The sequence below is a fragment of the Lagopus muta genome, chromosome 14 (assembly GCF_023343835.1).
Source record: "Lagopus muta isolate bLagMut1 chromosome 14, bLagMut1 primary, whole genome shotgun sequence".
Taxonomy (NCBI): domain Eukaryota; kingdom Metazoa; phylum Chordata; class Aves; order Galliformes; family Phasianidae; genus Lagopus; species Lagopus muta.
Window position 1 is genome coordinate 5,131,017 of NC_064446.1, and position 20,044 is coordinate 5,151,060.

General features: G+C 37.4%; 1 protein-coding gene across 7 annotated transcripts in view; it reads right to left on the bottom strand.

Moving 5' to 3' along the window:
* Positions 1–20,044, bottom strand: part of TENM2 (teneurin transmembrane protein 2) — a 1,003,091-nt gene that overhangs the window by 530,167 nt on the left and 452,880 nt on the right. For all 7 annotated transcript variants that reach the window (XM_048960703.1, XM_048960704.1, XM_048960706.1 and 4 more), the window contains one exon: positions 17,205–17,324. The gene's annotated coding sequence lies outside the window, so the exon portion shown is untranslated. The remainder of the gene's footprint in view (positions 1–17,204; positions 17,325–20,044) is intronic.

Consider the following 20,044-nt stretch of genomic DNA (forward strand, 5'->3'; position numbering starts at 1 on the left):
TTGACATACATTAAAAGAACAGGCCGCCTACTTACGTATACACAGCTGCACAGAAAATTAAAAAAACAAAATAGCCATTTGAAAAAAGCACCCATCTATGCACATGCAGGACTTTTTTTTCTTTTCCAAAATCTGCAGCATGACACGTACAATATGGAAAGGCAATTTCAAAAGAAGTGCATAATCACTGTGTCAGTTCGATGGCACATAATTTTCATATCCACAATGGATACTGGAAGCCCGTTCATATAGAGAGCAGCAAACAAATGCTCTAAACTTCACTTTGGGGACCACTACTTTCTGACAACTAGGGGCCAAACTTGTGTATAACTACAGGAAATAAAATAATAGAATAAAATGATCAAGGAAATGACAGGATAAGGTGTTTTCCACATTTTGCAACTATGTTCTTGCTGCTGTAGAGCCAAGATGGATTTGAAATGCAGAAGCAGATCGCCCATGTCAACACAGCTCATCTTTCAAACACACCACAAAACCATCATCATGAAATACTAAATAAAAACAGCTAACTAAAGATTTTAGGAAGAGAAGTACTGAAAGGCAATGTAATAAAGCAAGGGGAAGCTCTACTTAAATTAGTAAGTGACAGGCTCATTTAACTGACTGAAGTGACTCTGACACTTCAGAGAATGAAAAACAAACGAAAAAACACAAAAGAATATGTATATATTTTTAATTACCAGAATCATTCTAGGATCCAATTCAAGTTCTCAAGCACTGGACTTTTTACAGATAACTATAAAATTTGATTCAAGAACATCTAGGAATTTTATTATTCTTGTATTACTTTTTAATTCAGTGGTTAGTAACTAGTAATTGAAAATATGACATTTTCGCTAATATGTGAATGGCAAATCCAAGAAAGAATTAAAAGTATCTCTGGTTGCTCAACAACCTTGGCTTTTCTGCTGCATACCGTAGAGTTCAAGTTAGATTTTCTCCACAAAACACAACTACATGCTTTGGCAGTAACTAGGAATGTTCACATCTCCTTTTTTATCAGTTAATCCATGTAAGAGCAAAAAGGGTGAAGAGAGATAGTTTACACCATGAATCTATGAACATGAACAAAACATTTAATTCTAATAATTCCCATATGCAGGAGCGATGGGAGGAAGTCACATGAACATTTTTACCCTTAAAACTGACTTACCACACAAGCTGAACCCAGTGCTTGCACACAGGATAAATATAAACCAAGCCTATATCTCTATCTCCATTTGTGAGATGAGTGTTCATCTCACTCAGCTGCACTACGGGCTTACTGCATCCTAATCAATGTTTTTAGTGGGCAGGTCAAGAAGGAAGTCAAAAGGATGTATAAAGTGAATTGCAAAGGGAACAACAACAGAGATTTTGAACTGAATCTAAAGAAGGAAAATGAATTTCTGTTCCTAAATCCCACATAAGTGAATGCAAGATCCTGGTTCAAGTGACAACAAAAGCACATAAATTGTTTTGTTTGTTAAAGAATGTATGAAATGTTTTGGACTGGCTGAGGGTGGACTAGGAGAGCATGTGATGCAGGAGACCACAATTAAACGACTCTTTACTGCTCCCTCCTGCTCCCCATATTTCTCTCTCCCTCAGCAATGATACTCAAGACCAGTAAGTCTGAATGCTACAAATTCATGGAGCTGTTATCAGTGATAAACAGGAGATATCACTGGTTATCACTCAGAGAAGAACTGCTTCCTTTCCTTCAAAGAAAATAAGTGTAAGCAGCTTGCTGCAGGGAAGCAACAAAATGAAAGCCTTAAAACAGCAGAGTAATCAGAAGGAACCCCAATGAGCAGGCATGCATCCTTTCTCTTTCCAAAACTCTTAGAGTGCTTAAATCATGAGCACATGACACAATCTGGAGAAAATTTCAGCATCTTCTATATACTCTGAATACGAGGATTAATATGTCATTCATCTTTGGCTTCCAATTACTAAGCGTCTCTTAAAAAAATTAAGCTCAAATATTTCTCACCTTTAATCTAAGAACATTAGGAAAGAAACCAATACTTCATTCATTCTTCTAAATGCAAAAACCTAGCACAGTGTACAAAAACCACCTCAGAGACTGAGGTTATCTACAGCTGCATAAAACCCTCAGCAAACGCTATCAGCTCCACACACAGTCACAGTATTTATATTAACTTTTCATGACAATTCAACCATTTTGAGATAGATTTTCTATTAAAAATATCTAGTAATAAGATGTGTAAACTATTAAAGAAACAATATTATTTCAAAACAGTTGATGATAAAACCCTGCACTAATTATTTCTCACCAGATTGATGCACATGCTTTTTCATGCTTGATTGACCTCGGTGCCTTAGAAGGTGCACTGACTGAGGGACATTGTCAATGAAACGATGCATTTCAAAACCAGTTTTTCCTCTCTTCCACAGGCTCCCTGAAATGTAAGAACGTGAGAGCTCCCTGTCATCTCATCTGCATTCCTCAGGGACCAGCACTGTTCAACATCTTTGTCAGCAACACGAGCAGTGGGACAGAGCACAGCCTTTGCAAGTTTGTCAACATCACCAAGCTGTATGGAGCAGTGCAGGGTGCCATCCAGAAAGGCTTGGACAGGCTTGGGATGGGAGCCCTGAGATCCTCAGAAGCTCAACTAGGCCACATGCAAGGTGCTGACAGTGGGTGGGAGCAATCCCAAGCATAAATACAGGCTGGGAGGAGAATGGAGTGAGAGCAGCCCTTATGAGAACTTGGGGATATCAGTAAATGAAAATTCAACAAGAGCCAGCAGTGTGCTCTTGTGACTTCAGAAGGCAAAAGATATCCTGGGCTGCATCAAAAGAGAGGTGGCCAGCAATGCAATGGAGGGCATTGCCATCCTCTGCTCTGCCCAATCTGGAGTCCGGGTCTGGGGCCCCAGGCAAAAGAAAAACGCAGAAATGTTAAAGCAGGTTGAGAGGAAGGACATGAAGGTAATCTGGAGCATTTCTCTTATGAGGGAAATGTTGAAGAAATTGGGTTTGTTCAGCTGGGAGAAAAGAGGGCCCTGGAGAGATTTCATTGAGGCCTTCCACTATCTGCAGGGTCCTACAACAAAGCTGAGGAGGGAACTCTTTATCATGGAATGCGGGGGTAGGACAAGGGGGAATGGTTTTAAACTTGAGATTACACGTTTGGAAGAAATGTTTCACTCTGAGGGCGGTGAGGCAATGGCACAGGCTGCCCAGAGAAGCCGTGGATGCCCAATACTGCAGGAGTTTGTGGCCATGTTGAATGGGAACTCAGCTTGGTCTAGCAGGAGGTGCCACTGCCCGTGTCAGAGTTGGAACAGGATCATTTTTGAGGTCCCTTCCACTCCAAGCTATTCTAAGATCCTATAATCTTGTAGGAAATTAATTATCTCTACGATCTCTGATCAAATTCAGTGGATATAGCAAACTAGTTCAAACTTTAGTCTGAATGAGCTGACATAAAAGCAGAAAATAACATCCTATTACCCGTTACCACAAGCAGCAACTAAAAAAGATCTCAGGAACAGCTTTCCAACCTTAATCTCTGTCTGCATCTCCACCTTTCAAAGTCATACAGCACACCAAGAATCAAACTATTTTAACTGTAAAATATATTAAGTGGGAAGCATAATAGTAATCTCAGGAGGCAGCAGTCAAACTTTTTTTTTTACTTTTTTTTTTCCAGAGCTGAATATAAATTATACAAAAAACAGAAAACAATGGAGCACAACTATGATTTGCACACAATTCTAGTGGCTTAATGAGCAAGAGTGAATCTAGTTTGCACATTCATTCATAAGAACTTTCTAAGGGTAAAACTCAATGGCTGGGTTTTCTTGTCTATATAGTTTTGCAACCATGAACAATCTTATGCCATCTTATGCAACAGCGAATGTAAATTAGCCAATTAATAAATTCCAGCATATCTGTTTCATCTAGTTTTATTTATGACTATTGCCTAGACAGAATACTTCCCAGTAACTTTTAAAAAAGACTTGAAATATGTAAATTTCATTTCCCACCTACAACTAGGAAAGCATTCAAGGTAGTAGAAGTATAATTCACATATTAGTAATTAGTTAAGTTTTACCAGTACCATCTTGTCCATACCTGCAGATGGCCCTCACTCTTTCAGTACTGTTTCCCTGTGCACACTGTGGCCTCACTTCTCATGCCTGATTTTTCAGTTCTTAAACATCTTCTTCCCTTTTTTTGCTGCCTCTAAACAGAAATGAGCTAGAAAGAATATCCATGGCTGACTTGTAAAACAACCTTCCATTTCATGGAATCTGAAACACTACATAAATAATCTGCATTTAGAACCATGACAAAATAAATGGGAAAACGAAGCATCAGGGGTGCATGAGGATAATTTTAAGATGTGTGCTGTAACAGAAGTAGGCATTCAACCTATCCCTACCAAATTCTCTTCAACAAAAGCCCCAATACAAAGGACCAACCAAATACTAAGGCAATTAAAAGAAATCATGAAAAGCAGGCTGCTTCTACATTTCAGTTCTGCAAAATCTGAAACAACAAGCTGAAACAAGAAGAACCAGCTGATGTTCAACAGCCACATCTTCGGAAAGGCGACTTCATCTAAATTTTGTTAGCTGTGCTACATAAAATTCTGTTATAAAATATGAAATGTTAAATAATTCAAAAACATAATTGAAAAATCTAGTATGCAGCTTCTTCTACAACAGCTATTAATCTTCAGACACTTTCTATAAAGATTTACTGCATTAAATCACGTGAGAAATGAAGGAGCCATCTCAATTCACATGAAAGCAGACAAAGAAATGTAACATCTCTGACATCTTCCCAAGTTATTCTTAGGTACTTGGACTTCTTTCTCAAGCAACCACAAAGATGTTCAGAGAAAAATGGGTCCCATATATCATGTACAAACTAGCCTGCTTCTTGCCAAGCAGGTTTTCTGACAATCTTTTCAACATCTCTAACTAATGTCTACTTTATAATTTTTATGAGTGTCATCTAAGAAACACAGCTGCAAATAGAGAAAGGCAAAAAACTTCAACATATAGCAATACTCAGAAACTCAGTGGGACCTTTGTATTTCTCTGCAGAGATTTAAGCTGCTAGCAACTTTTTCTAAAGAAGAAATACATCGTCCTCAATGCCTACATCTTCACATACACACAGCGAAGACATTCTTTAAGTTTAAATTTCACTAAGGAGTTGTTTAATTAAAAAAAAAAAAAAAAGAAAAGAGACTGTCTTCTAATAGCATTAAATGCCAAGACTCTAATTTGAAAATGAACAGATATTCTTCAGATTAGATACTCACCCTTTGCACTTCCTACGAATTATTACTCAGGTAAGAAACTGGTATGACTTGAAGTCAAAGGTTCACACGTGGACATAGGCAACACTAGAAACAACTGACAAACCATAAGAAATTTGGTCAAATAATGATATTATTGTTAAGTGGACAGTTATGTACATTGTTTTAGTACACTGCATAATTCACAGAGACTGTTCACCCCAGAGAAACTGAATACACCACAACAAAAGCTGAGTTACAATCTGCAGAGCCGTTGCATTTTGATTACGGTTAGGAAGAAGTGCCCCTCTCGTACCACAAGCAGTGCACGCCTGCAGTTTATCACGTCTGCTAAACCAATATCAGTTTAAGGTATCCTCTCAAACGTCTACCTTCAAATTAAATGTATTTTATCTGTATATAATAAAATAAGGGTGATATACAGCGTCTGACAAAGCAACGCTTTATCTAAAGATTCTGATAGACAGCAAATCAAAATAATTCAAGCAACAAAATGCACTTTGTGGAAGTAGCTTTTTTCACTGTGTAGGCTAAATGCATTTTGAGGAAGGATTACATTTTGTTTGGCAATTTATTTTATTGACAAAGCGTATTTCATCAGATATTGCTTTCCATTTTGCAGACAAATGCATGTTGTCAAATACCCTATTTCCTTTGGTGGATGAAAAGTATTTTTCCAAAGAATCTTAACTTCTGCAGAGAACACAAATTCTACACAACAGTAGGTTTTATGAATATTTGTATTATAAATATGTTTAAATTAATATGTATGTTTAAGACTACACCTGGAATATATATTAAAAATGTCTTTTAGCATTGATGTGCATATGTTCGTAATCTCTCACAGTAATTAATCATTGGAGTAGGGACAAAATCAATATCTAAGTGAGTTTAGGTTCTGTAATTCTAATGTATAAAGTAGTTTTACTGAAAATTTACCCTCAAAATAAATCTGAGACCTCGGAGCAGTAACTGCCAAACAAGTCAGCCTACCATTTTTTGACCTCAAATATTTCTACCTCAAATATATTAACTTGACATGTATATTTTCTGCCCTCTCTTGCCAATTTAGTAATTCCAAATTAAATGAGAATTAAACTTGAAACAGGAACAATCGTCTTACCCAAATTAGCAGTAAACTAATTGACTGTGATTAATACTTGGAATATCTTAGAAATATTCATTAGAAGTTTGTCTTTAAAAATAGCTTGTGGACCGAAAAGGTTAAAAAGGCACCCATTTACTATGGAAACATATAGAATTATACATATAAATATAAGCTAATGGAATTAGATCCATTAAACATATGGAGAACCACTGTTACCAAATAGATTAATTTCATCAAGCAACATGGCTTGCTCTTTTTGCTTTTAACTAGTGTTACTCTTTCATTCCCCTTTAATTATGAGAAAGAAATGAATAATTATTTCAATAAATTCCATCCTAAACAAGTAAGCAAACCCACAGTACAGGACAGTAGCAAACAGCTTGTTTGAAACCTAAATACACAGAGAATGTGAAATAAAACCTGTGATTAACTCTGAAATGCTTTCTGAGAACTATTTGCATTTAGAAACAGCACCAATATGTAAAGTACTATTTTTGAAACCCGGTCAAGGGAAATGTGACCTTCCTGTGAAGACTAAAATATAAGCATTCAAACAAACAAACAAAAAAAATCCTTTTCGTATATGAAGTGGTTGAGGAGACATAAAGCAACTCAAGTTTTTTTTTCCTCATCTCAAACGATCTCCTTCTTCCAATAACAGGCCTCATAGCCCAGCAACACAACTCGAAGAGAGAAGGTAACTTGTATTTATTATGGACAATTTTCCATTAAATACATGACCACAGATTTCACATACCTATTCTACCATTGTTTATAGATTATGACATTGGTGGAAAGATTTCAATTATTTAGCTACTCATCTTTTACAGATCAATATTTGTTTCACCTGGAATACACTCAGCACTTCCTCCCTGCAATGACAACTTCTGCATTCTTGTAATGCTGTCCCTGACTACAGCTGACACAAGCCCTCTGTCCTGAGGTCTTCCTTCACACACCTTTCCTCTTGTTCACCCACAGAAGTTACAAAAGGATGAATACATGATGATGCCTATCTTGCACAAAACTCTTCCCTCCCAGCCCTTCTCAAGGGCTGTCTTCACGGCCATCTCATCCGTGAAGAAATCTGATAACCAGCTGCACTTTCAACAAGTTATTGACACAACGTATGTGTGTTTACTGCATAATCAAGAATGCAGTAATGTTTATACTACAGACTGTTTTGAGCATTTAACTCAAATGCAAATGCTTCCCACTATTGCTTTAGGAGCCAGAGCGGAACCTAAGGCACAGGCAGAATATGACCTGCCATTCAAAGCTCCCATTGGATGGGCATTTGGGCACCCTGCCCATCTATCTGATATGCTGGCCAGTATAGATGATTACAGACAGTTTACTGCTCACTGCTCAACTCAGCTCTACAGAGCAAAGTTCATAGCGCTCTTGGCCCTCTTACAGGCTGCAAATGGTTCTTTGGTAAAGCTTCTCAAAACCATTTTCTCCACCTGCATGTGTCAGGAGGTAGAATTATGTTATTATTTTCAGGGTTGGAGAGACACAGGAAAAAAAAAAATCAAGACAAGTATAAAGACACAAAAGGTGGTAGCAGAATAGTAATCTTTACTTTTTTCCTTCTTTAATTTGAAGTTTTCTTCATGCTTGGAGTAAAATTTCATGAAAGGTTTCATCTTCCTCTTCTTATTGTAATGTTTGACTGTAGCATATACACAAGCTGTAGGAGAGAACACCGCGCCACCACCACCAAAACAAATAAAACCAAGCTACACAAAACAGATGCCGTGCCTTCTGGTAAGATAGAAGTATGCCTTTCATATACAACTGTCCTGCTAGAAAACAAAAGATACTAAAATGTATGAAGGACTGACATTGCCACTCTTTAGACTACAGAAGGTAAGTAACTTGGTGAAACACTAGCAACCCTTCAGTAAAATCATACTGATTACCTTCACAAGTGATTCAACCATGACTCCACCAAGGACTGAGATAAGGCTAGCCATCACATACAAAAGCCTTTTAGCAGTCTGGCTATAGGCTGCACTTCTCAAATCTCAAGTATATACAAACAGGCCTGGAAAAAGACTTGTGAAAAGCAAGGAGAAAAGTCTGCTACCAGTATTCCATTCTCTTTCACACTGTCAATTACTAGGCTTTCTCCCCATTCCACGATGGATGCATGACCATCCAGAAATTCCTTCTCAATAAGTTTACACACTTACAGGGCTCCTTCTTGTTACTCTTGTTCTTTTCTAATTCAGCTCCTTCCATGCTGAAGCCTTCCTGATTTTGCCCATCTGAACAAGTTCTTTTTCTTCCCCAGTGCCATTACTAATCTGAGTAATAAAGTAGCTCACACAATGGAGAGCTCAATTACACATTTTGCACTGATTTACAAGCACGTGCACAGGTGCATCCTCTAAATATCAGTCACTCAGGATTATGGTAGTAGCAAAGGTCCATCCTTCTCAGTGCTGCAGAGCAATGCTCCCAATACGGCAGTCCTCCTTATGTTCTCTAACTCTCTCTCCCTCTTACATGTGCCAATTGTGTATGATTTAGGAATGCAGCTTGGCTTTACGCAAGGAAATTACAGATCAGGAAGCCCTTTGGAAACAAAATAACAGCTTTAAATTGATACCGAGATCTCCAGAAACAGATAGAGTAATTTGAGCAAGAGCATCACAAAGCTCATATCTACATTAATTCTATGTTTCATATTCCAGATTGACATACAAAAATATGTATTTCTAGGTCCATGCATATTTAGTCCTCTGTCTTCAAGGCAAACTCTCTGACAATCTCGTTTGAAGCTGTAAATTAATAAAACACTAGGTGCAAAAAAAGAAACAATTCACACACCAATACCAGATAACTCCTAGAGAAACGAGAAACAGTCATGCTCACTCTTGTCTTTGTTACAAAAAAAGGTCATACAATAAATGCAGCCTAAAAGCAGATGGATTATAACTCACCTAACCAGCACAGGTTAAATAGATAGCTATATTTCAATTAAAAAAAAAAAAAAAAAAAAAGCCAATTGTTGCACGTCTTATTATCATAATAAAACATCTTGGCAACAATTAATAGCTACCCAATTCACAGAAATTGCTTTCATTATATTTGAAGCAGCTACTTTCTTTGAATGTAATGACTAAGAGAAAAGAAACAGATGTTTCTGTTGCTAAGGAGATTGAATAAAAAAAAATGAGATAAAGCAAATATTTAAAATATTTTTTAAAGCAACATTTGTTCCATTTGGATTTAACTACTTGCTTTATATCCAGCAGTGCAGTCAGCTATCATATAACAAAACATCACTGTGCTTTTTTGCATTGTGATTGTTCCACTGCAATATATTCTGCATATTTATTCCAGGATAACATAGCAGAACAAATGAAGATGCCTACACACATACACACTATATCCATGTCTTGAGTAGCTGCAGATGCTCATTGTCACAGTAGATATTTGCATAATAAACTAGACTTCTGCTAACGTGAAGGAAGCTTCAACTGCCCATGCCACGGGCCACATGACAGTTACAATAGAGCTAAAGATGTGCTCTTACACCAAACAAAAAACCCTCTCTAATATTATGTGAATTGTTTTAATGTATTCACATTGTTATCACTGATGTCATGTTGTACAAGCACAGAGCTTACTGCCAGAGGGTATAAAAAAGCTGGTTCAGTATCAAGTAAAGCTGCTTGTATGTACGCTTTCCAATAAACAGAAAGCACGCTTAAGTAAAAGGTTAAGCAATGATGGAGGAAGAAGCGATTGCTTTTGTAATTGCGTGTCAAAGAGCATTTTACTAATTTCCTAATCTTTAAAACTAATGAATAAATGAATACATTTTAAACAAACAAAAACCTTTGTCTGGAATAGAAATTAATCTTGCATTTCAGAAGTTAATGTCACATGTCAAGAAAACAGAACCGTGACACCCCATCGTATATCGAAGACATCCTCTTTAGGGTGGACACAAAACTCACGTTTGGCCACAGTTATGATCACAGAAGTGTTCTCACTACGATTACTTCACTGCATCTGTGACAGTTACCAGTAAACCCATACAGATATTCTGTATCCGACCTCCAAAGTAAGCTCCAAAGTAAACTTCTGAGCAAGTCAAACAAGATGAGTCACAAAGGGCATCATCTGCCAGCAAAACAGATGCTCCTAATATGTATACCTAAAAATATAAATCCTGTTCTATTTATTATAGCAAAAAAGGCAATTTTAAATGATTCTATTCTGCTTGAGCTTGAAGGTTAGGCTTTTTTTTTTTTTTTACAGTTGAACAAGTAAGACAATGGTCGTCACAGTGTTTTCTACTTCAAGTCACTATAAATGTACTAACATTATGAGACATGTTCATGTAAATGACAGACCAGCATAAGGCACAGTGAAACAGAATAAATAATTGCTTGAGGACAACCAATAACAACAACCTTCCCTGCGTGCAACTTAAAATTTAAAAGAATAGAACTGAGGAACAAAAATTATTTGTGCAATGAATCATCTTTCCTCATATACCTATTGGAACTTCAGCACAGCTACAGTGCAGCATAATCTTGTCATTCTCCAATGCCCTACTGACATGTTTTTCTACTGCATTATTAGCACCCTTGGAGGACTCCCTATTACTCAAAACTGATTTATTCTTGAAAGCTATCTTGCTCACTCTAATATCTCCTTTCCTGCAGTCAATAGCAGCCATCTCCAGGCTGACATCTGAGCCTGTTTTCAGGCTTATTGTAACTGATTCATGTCCTAGCTTCAGTGGCAAATATATATAGCTGTCAGATGGAGTACTGATGGTGGTAGCTCTTCCTGATTCCAAAACGTCTGTAAGCACTGAATGCTTTGATTTCTCACTGTCATGGCAGTTTAGCTCTATATATTTTCTTTCTAGAAACCTGGTTTTTGGAGCTTCCTTCCAAGCAGATATAGCTTGCCTAGAAAAATTTAACCTCTAATTTGATTCCAGACAGAGTCAGAACTGGAGTGTTTTATGACAGACATTCAAAGCCTAATGAACCACTTTAGACCTGTTACCTACTTCTATAAACACAAACAGCTCAAGGAAAAGCAAAGGCAAACTGTGGAAGAAAAATTCTCCTGAGAAGAAGAAAATCTTACCTATGTGTACACATACCTAAGTAGTTACATATACATACAAACACACACACGCAGGAATACATAGATAATAAAACATGTATATTTTAAACACACAAAAATAAACTGTTCATGAAAGCAAAGACACAGGTCTAGACTGGAACGACTAGAATGACATGCAGCTTTATCCACTCATTCCTCATGTGTGTGCTCTGTTTCACCAAAACCACGTTTATCAGACACCTACACAGCCATTCCACCTCAAACTCTGGTGAAGAAATAATGACAGAGGTTTCCTTCCAGGAGAAGATACTGACTGCAGTCCTTTCCTTCTCACAAGCTATCTCTTAAGCAGCTCACTTCATGAACACACAGAGGGTCACACCACTCCATAGATTACAGAATTTCTTCTGAAATGATAGCTTCCTCTAAGACTTAAAATCAGTTCCACAGAAATACACAATCTCTGTGCTGCAAACAGCCCAGGCAGAGAAGAGGCAGAACTGTAAACAAAGGACAAGAAGGCTCCAGCTAGCACTTCAAACCCTCTTTCCCACCAGATGCTCATAGGTTATTGCACAGAGAAAATTCATTAAGATCACCTGTGATGAGCTGCAATTCTTTTTTGGGCTTTCCAAGGACAGCCACTCACAGTCATTTCTGAGTTTCTACTCAAGATCTGTCCATTTCAGCTTCTAGTTAAGAAGCAGTCAGACTAATGTTTTCCTCAAGTTTGCATTCTAGGTTATCCTAAGTATCTACAGCATTTCTCCACCCCAAAATTTCATATACAATCTTGCATTACAACTGAAGCAAAAAAAGGTGAATTTTCTTTAGCACAATGGCGTAAAGGAATACCTGCCCTTAGTTAGCTAAACAAAGGTTAAAGCTCACAGGCTTTTTGTACAGTCTCTTTTATACAACATCTCACATCCCATTGAAGTACATTCAAAAAAATCTACAAATAATAAACCTTCATGGAACAGAATGCAGATATTTCTATTAAAATCTGCACTTAACTCCACAGAGAATCCCTATAAAACACTGAGTACTACCAGCAGCTACTTAACAACGCTCATCTCTGTATGTTACATAGTAACCAATCAAAATCTACAATGTCAAACACCTGGTTATCTTTCCTGGTACATTCTTCTTTGACATTTACTGATAGCTTTGAATTTTATACAGTTACTTTTTCCTATTACAATCTTTTCAGTCTACATTCTCCTATCTACAGTCCACTAGAATATTTTCAGATAAGGTAATCCTTCTGTTTATCTTTAAAAAATAAAAAAATAAAATAGAAAAGGCCCAACACATTCCAGACCTACTGCTTTGCTCCATTTATTCTCATCTTGCATTTATTTGACAGACCTGAATTTATCCAAAATAAGATCCCATTTCTCATCTATTAATACACAACTTGAGAAATGGTCGTACTTCATTTATTTTCTCTGATTAAATACCATGCCTTACTAAATGCTGCTAACTGAAGTTCTCTCCTAAGAAGTATTTACACAGTGCTAAGGCCAACATGTGGGCTTATCTCCTGATGTGTTCAAAGCTTCACCTAAACCTATATATAGGCTAAACCCCACTAGCATCCCACTTAAACTTCATAACGAGACAGAAATGAAAGAAAACACAATCTTTTTTTTTTACCTCAGAATATGTTTTGCTAAAAGAAAGAATTGGTAATTTGACAGTGGCTTAAAACCTGAGTAACATCTTAACACTGTTTCTGCAATCATGATTCATATTATGGGTCATTTTAATTAAGTATATAGCCTTGATCTTCCACTGTGCTGAACTACTGCTGATAATTAAAGGAAACGTCCATTTTACTTAAATAAAAACTAAAACAACTGAACAACAAAGGAACAACAGTCTCCCAGTGCACTGCTTCTTATTAGGAACACAATCCTTACTCTAGGGGTTGGGGCATCAGAAATGGGACAATCATCATAGAACGGGTTGAGTTGGAATGGACCTCAAGGATAACCAAGCTCCAACCCCCCTGCTGCAGGTAGGGCCACCAACCTCCACCAACCTACTACACCAGGCTGCTGTAACAATGCTGAATTGCTGATTAGTTTATAATTTAGAGTAGTTTTAATCTAGCTTCTTTCTATGCTTACAGAGGATGGAATTTTCTCTTTGTTTTCAGAAGGGTTCCACAGGAAAAAGATTGGTTTTGTGGTTCCATTTCTAAGTGCAAGTACTTTATTTATCAAGTTGCAATGGTGAACTTGCTGCTTAGGAAATAAAAGACAGACATACTGAAAAATACAAGTAGAAAAAAATCAATTGAAAGGAAATAATTTTTTAAGGGAAGGGTAACAGCACACCTTCTTTATACAACTAGATACTAAGAGAAAATAAGCTTTTTCTCCTTCAGATCCATTATCTGCTATTTCAGCAAAATATTCTTGTATCTCTAAAAGACATTAAGAAGTGCTTTTACACAATCTCATTAAATTCCTGACTGAAGATTAAGTGTAAACTGGGAGTGCAAGCATCTTAGTAACTTCAGACTGAATTACCAGAAATGATCCCCACGCGAAGCTATGTGAAAACTCTCATTACAGAAATTCTTACAACTGAAGTTGATGTAAAGTGGAGCTGGGGGCTGCCCCGGGCTGTGTTGTGGGCAGGTTTTGACCTGGGTCATGTGTTTCTCCCTTTTTTCTCCCTGAGTATGAAAATTAAGCCATTATGCAAAGAAGTAACCCAAGCACACTAGAGATGAGCAGCAGCTTTCACAGAAGGCACCTGTTAACAACTGGCCATTTCTGTTCCAAGATACAACCATAGGCGCCATCAGCAGAAGAAGCCCTGGAATTTGACAGAAACCATGCAAACAAGACTGACCTCTAGGCTCAAAACAGAGCACTGCTGCTAATGATGGATGCCGTTGCTAGGAAGATGCAGACTGTTCACATTATTTTTTGTGCATTCCTTCCCCTTAAAAGTCACTGGAAATTGAACACGGTAAAGGGAGGCATGTACACTGGGCAGTAAAAATAGGGCTATTGGAGTAATTTTCTCAAATACTTTTTGTTCTTCATACACTATACGTTAACAGGAAGTTTTTAACCCACACAGATTATATCAATAGCGACAGCCCTAAAAAAGTACAGCCCTCCAGACACAGGACTGACAAATGCACTGAAGATGGCAATGGTAGAGATGCTGTTTTCTTCCCACTCCCAGAGAAGGAAACTACAGTTCGAATGCATCAAGCTAATAAACTGAATGCCCTTGCAAGAAGAAATCCAGCAGGTTTTTGATCAAAAGTAAAATATTATTCCTTTAAAATAGTTATTTTCTAAAGGCTTTGATCCACCACAATGGAATGACAGCAGTCTTCATATAATAAAATAAACAAAACAAACAAAAAAGAAAAACCACAAAAATACAAAAAAGCCTCCACAAACTTAGCAAGCACGCTGATACATTTATGCCCCTGAATAACACAGAAGATACTGGAGGACACAACTGAGGGAAATGACTGCCAAGATTTGTGAACTGACAGCAAGTCCTCATCATTTATATAAAGAACAATTAAAAAAAGCAAAAAGTGGCAGAGCTGGGAAGCTGGACAAAAAACACAAAAGCAGGCAATTGAGAAGTTTTTCAAACAAAGAAGGGACAGTACTGGTTCACACCTCACAGCAAAAGCAGAACCTAAAAGAGCCTGAAAGCCAGAGATCTTGGGAGACCCAGGCACAATTTCCAAACCCAGATAAGGAGAACTTATTATACCATGTAAAGTTTGAGTATCTCCTAAACCACATGGACACAGAAATAAAGCCCCAGACTTGCTGAAGTAATAATACACTGTGCAATCTGCTTGTAGCAGTTGCATTTTCTCCCATCCCAGGGCCCTGAAATCGGTTCTCTAACACGGAGGAGTTGATGGAAATCCTCTTAAAGCAACTATTTCACTGAAAGAATATACTGCCCCTCACAACCCCCACAGCACTAAGATTGCTTGTCCTAGTACTGGTCTCAACTGAAACAAAACCCCCAGAGCCGTAAGTTCATTTTAAAAAGGCAGCAAAAATAAGTAACTTAGCCAGCCCTACTTACATAAAAATACAGCAAGGGGTTTTGCAACTGTGAGTTTTGGAATTTTTACAGAGAACCTAATTCTGAGGAGCAACTTCCGTAGCCTTTTCCTCATAAACTGCAGTACAGATTGAGAGCTCGTGGACCACCATTCTTCAGTGCCAACTATACTGCGAAGAATTTGTTCTTGAATTATTTGAAGATGGGCTATCAAGACTCTTTTAAACAAATACATGATCTTCTACATTAAGTATACAAATACATTTATAACAGTAAACAATAATATTGGGGCTATTTAGATAATATAGGTATCTACAAAGAACACTGTCAAGAAATTCAGACTTGTTAAAAAGGGAAAATGGAGAAGTGCAAAACAGAAAAACCAAAACCAATCTCTCACTGTATTCTCTTTCCTATTTGTAATCACATAGTGAAGCACTTCTGTTTTTCTCATTTTAATCTTCATTTAGAACGACTTTTTTTTTTTTTTTTAATAATTCAGAGATACAGCCTCTTAGAATAATTCACTCCATAAGTAGGTAGCACAGGCCTTAAGAGCGTAAAAATTGAAATAGAGACACAGTCAGAAAATAACCCTTCAAATGAAAAAATATGATAGTCAACTGACTTACTGCAAACGAAGTAAAATAATGTGTTAACTTGCTCAGTGTGGTGAAAGAACTGGCTTGGAATTTTGAGCTTGACATACTGGAAAAATATTTTCTGTGCTTTGAAAGAAACGCGATCAAATTAAAAATGTTATTAAATTCCAACTAAAAGGTTTGTTTTATGCGAATCTCAACTTACAAGCAGCTTCCTTAATAATACTGCCACTGAAATAAATGGCTTAAAAATTGTTAGGCGTATATCAAAAAATTAGAAGAGAGTACGAAGACTCAAAAATTACTTATTTACTTGAAAGGCAGCTCTACCTTTTTTATGGGAATCAATAAACTGAAGGTATTTCCTTTTCTCTTGAGGCTACCCTAAGCAAAATAGCCTTCCTTCTCCACAGGACACACTGGGATAGTTTGTTACTGTATGTAATTACAAGAATTCCCAGACCATATGTACAGCATAATTAAATTACAGGGTGTCTAGTGAGCATTGTGTCCAACAGTTGCAGACACCAGAAATGAAGAATTTGAAAGGCCCTTCTCTTTCATTATATTCTTCTTTCACAACATTTTTAATAGGATATGCAGATTTACAACCTTATGATATGAAGTAATTCATAAAAATAAAATTATTCTTGTGTTTAGAATCCAAGTAAAATGCCCACTCAAAGAAAAATTACACTGACACTGAGAGCAGTGAATTCCTAGTATCCTCATTTGATCTTCAGGATGGACAAGTCCAGCAAATGAAAACCTAAGTAGGTAAGAAAAAGATGCATTTCTCTTTCTGAAGCATTCTGAACCAATTCAGCTGGGCTGGAAAAGACCGAAGTGGATTCTTTAAAGGAAAGTGCTGGGACAAATTGCTTCCTCTACAAAAACACTTTCCTACAGAGATCTAGAAAGGTATTTTTCAAGCATAGATGGAAGCACTTCAGTCAATAATATGAACACATCTCAGCACAAAACAACATACAAAATTGAAGTTATGACTACTCACTGAAAGGGGAGATCGGCAGTGCTCTCTGTTCTGCTGTGTTGCAATCGTACTGGGCGATGTCTACAGCTCACCGGGTGAGAGACTTCTTAATCCACTTGAAAATGAAAAGCAAAAAAGAATCTGTCAGGGAAAAAAGAAAAAAAAAACATTATAATTTCCAGAAAAATGAATTGTTTAACACTAACCGTAAGCGAAGATTTCAAAAGTATTTTGGTACTCTCACAGCTTTTAAACGCCAAAAAGGGTATCACTACCTAGCCATGTTGGGATATGAAAATTCAACTTCTAAAAGCATCTTCTCCTTATGACTCTCCATCCTCCCTGCCTCAAACCTAAGCAGACATCCACCCAAATAGTTTCCTTAGCCATTTAACTTACACACTGCTAAATCTAACAGATGTGAATTGACCATGTCCTCTCTACTTGATTCCCAAAGAAAGAAAAATCACACTAATCCTGGTAGTAACGCCCAAACTTAGATCAATACATTTTTTTCCTCCAGATGTCCTGACTGTGAGAAGTTCAACTTAAAGTAATCTTAGATGTCACAATTCCACAGCCCACTTGTTGCTTCTCCTGGCAATTTATGCTTCTCTTATTAAGTCTGCAGTCCCTTATCCTGCCTGTTGGCTCCCACATTTTCTTCAGAAAATTTAATATCCTCAGTGTTGTTCAAAAGAAGACATTACCCAGAACATCCAGAGCCTTAGCAATGTGTCTATGAAACTATCTAGTTAGAGTCACAGCTATCAGTAAGATTACATGGAAGATCACAGTGGTTTACAACCAATGGAGGTTCTATCCTTCATTACAAATTGAAGCAACAAGATCTAAATGAGAACTACTTCAATGAAGAAACAACTGGTCATGCAGAGTAGTAAATTCACTTCCCACTGAAAACAAATAAAATGCCCGCTAGCTGGAGGTGGAAAGCAAACCATCAACACTAAAGCCAAATATTTCACAAATACATACAAAACACATAAAGACAAGCTAATCTTTCCAACTGGTATGTGTGAAATTGTCTTTTAACACTGGGAGTATTTAACACTGCTAGCTTATCTGCCACTTTCGTCGAATTTAAATTAATGGTACTTGGTTTTGGTTAAAAAAGAAGCATGATGTACCAGCACTACTTAACTGCTGAGGTCTAACTCTCTGGAAATGAATAGGCATAACTGTATTTCAGGCCAACAGCTTTCCATAAGCCATCAATTATTTAAATCAGACAAAGAATTCAATACGCATAGTACATTAGTATCATGTAAAATCTTTAAGACCAGAATCACGGCACAGGATTGCCTAAGATATGAATCAATGTGAAACAAACAGTGCTTTTAATTTGCAAATGCAAAAAGCTGAAATACAGATAACCTTACTAATTAGGGATTCAAAGCTAGTCTCTACATCCATAATCTCCTTATTTTCACTAGTATGCTTACTTTTCTTAGTGCAGTCCCACGTACCCACGCCTCAGTGCAAATTATACCGTTATTACAAACTTACTGCTCTGGTAATTCTGTGTTATTTTGAGTATTCACTTATAATTGCTAATTCATTTATACCTTCCTTGCTCGAGTATCACTATTTCAGTGACTGAAGACTTCAGAAAGAAAACGTTCCTACGAACAACACCAGGTTATACTGAGATGCAAACACTGGTAATTCATACACACACGCACAAGGAGATTGCAAGTGCTAAAAACTCCTTTCATCAGATTTACAAAAAACTGCCAACCAGACTTGTGGTATCATCTTCCAACCCTCACAAAAGACCACATTATACAGGCTTTCAAACCTTGTTAGGAAGAGGTGCTGACCATCAGCAAGGCATGTGGCTACAACACCTGCAGCATGTGCCTGCAGGAAGCCCCAGCTGGGCCGCAGTGCAGCACCACAGCACATCAAACCTCCCACACAGAAAGGGACTAGATAGGACAGAATTTCCATTCTGTTTTTGTTTTTTGTTTTTTTGTTTTTTTTCCTATTATAGCTTGTCACCAAGAGTGGCTAAAAATGCCACCTGACAAGCTAAAATGCTTCTCCAAATCCTAACTAATAATGTTTCATCCTCAATTCTCCTTTCAGGAAGAGGACAAGTGAGAAACATTTACGTACATCTACCGACGGGTGCAAATAAACACAACACAGCAAAACAAGTAACTAAGGTAGAAAGGATGGAACTTTCAGACTTCTCCTATTACGATACTAAGGCTAAATCTCGTGTGTGTGAGGGTGGGGAGGGAGAGGTATAATACATGCACCTGTATTAAGGAAAAAAAGCTGAAATTAAATTTAAGAAAGAGTACTTGTGCTGTGTAATTGTACTGGGGCCCTTGTGGAGGTGCTGGTAGCATGAGCTGCAGGGCCTCTGTGAGGGGAGGCTGGGGCTGCACACACTGAACATAGAGCTGACTGGAACATTCTGGAGCTATTTACACTGTGGCATGCAGAAGAAATATTTACCATACTAAATCCAGTTCTCTGTCATGTACGTTCCAGCCAATATCAATAGTGCCAGTTCCCACAATAACAGTCCACCGCTTCAGAGCACACAGAGGGTTAACTAAAGAGTTTTTTAATTACTCTGAGTGTAATTGCCATATGCTGCAAGACCTGATAATCCTTACAGAATAACCTGAATATACTGAGATGGCACCTGTAACAATTGGACAAACCAGTATGATTTAAAGACAAAATAAAAAAACAAAACAACAAAAAAAACACAGGCATTAAAACAGAAGTATGACGATGGAAAGCCCAGCACAATAGAAAGGTGCTATAAAGGAAGGGAAGAAGATCGCTCACCTGTATCAAAAGATTTAACATTCACAGGGGAA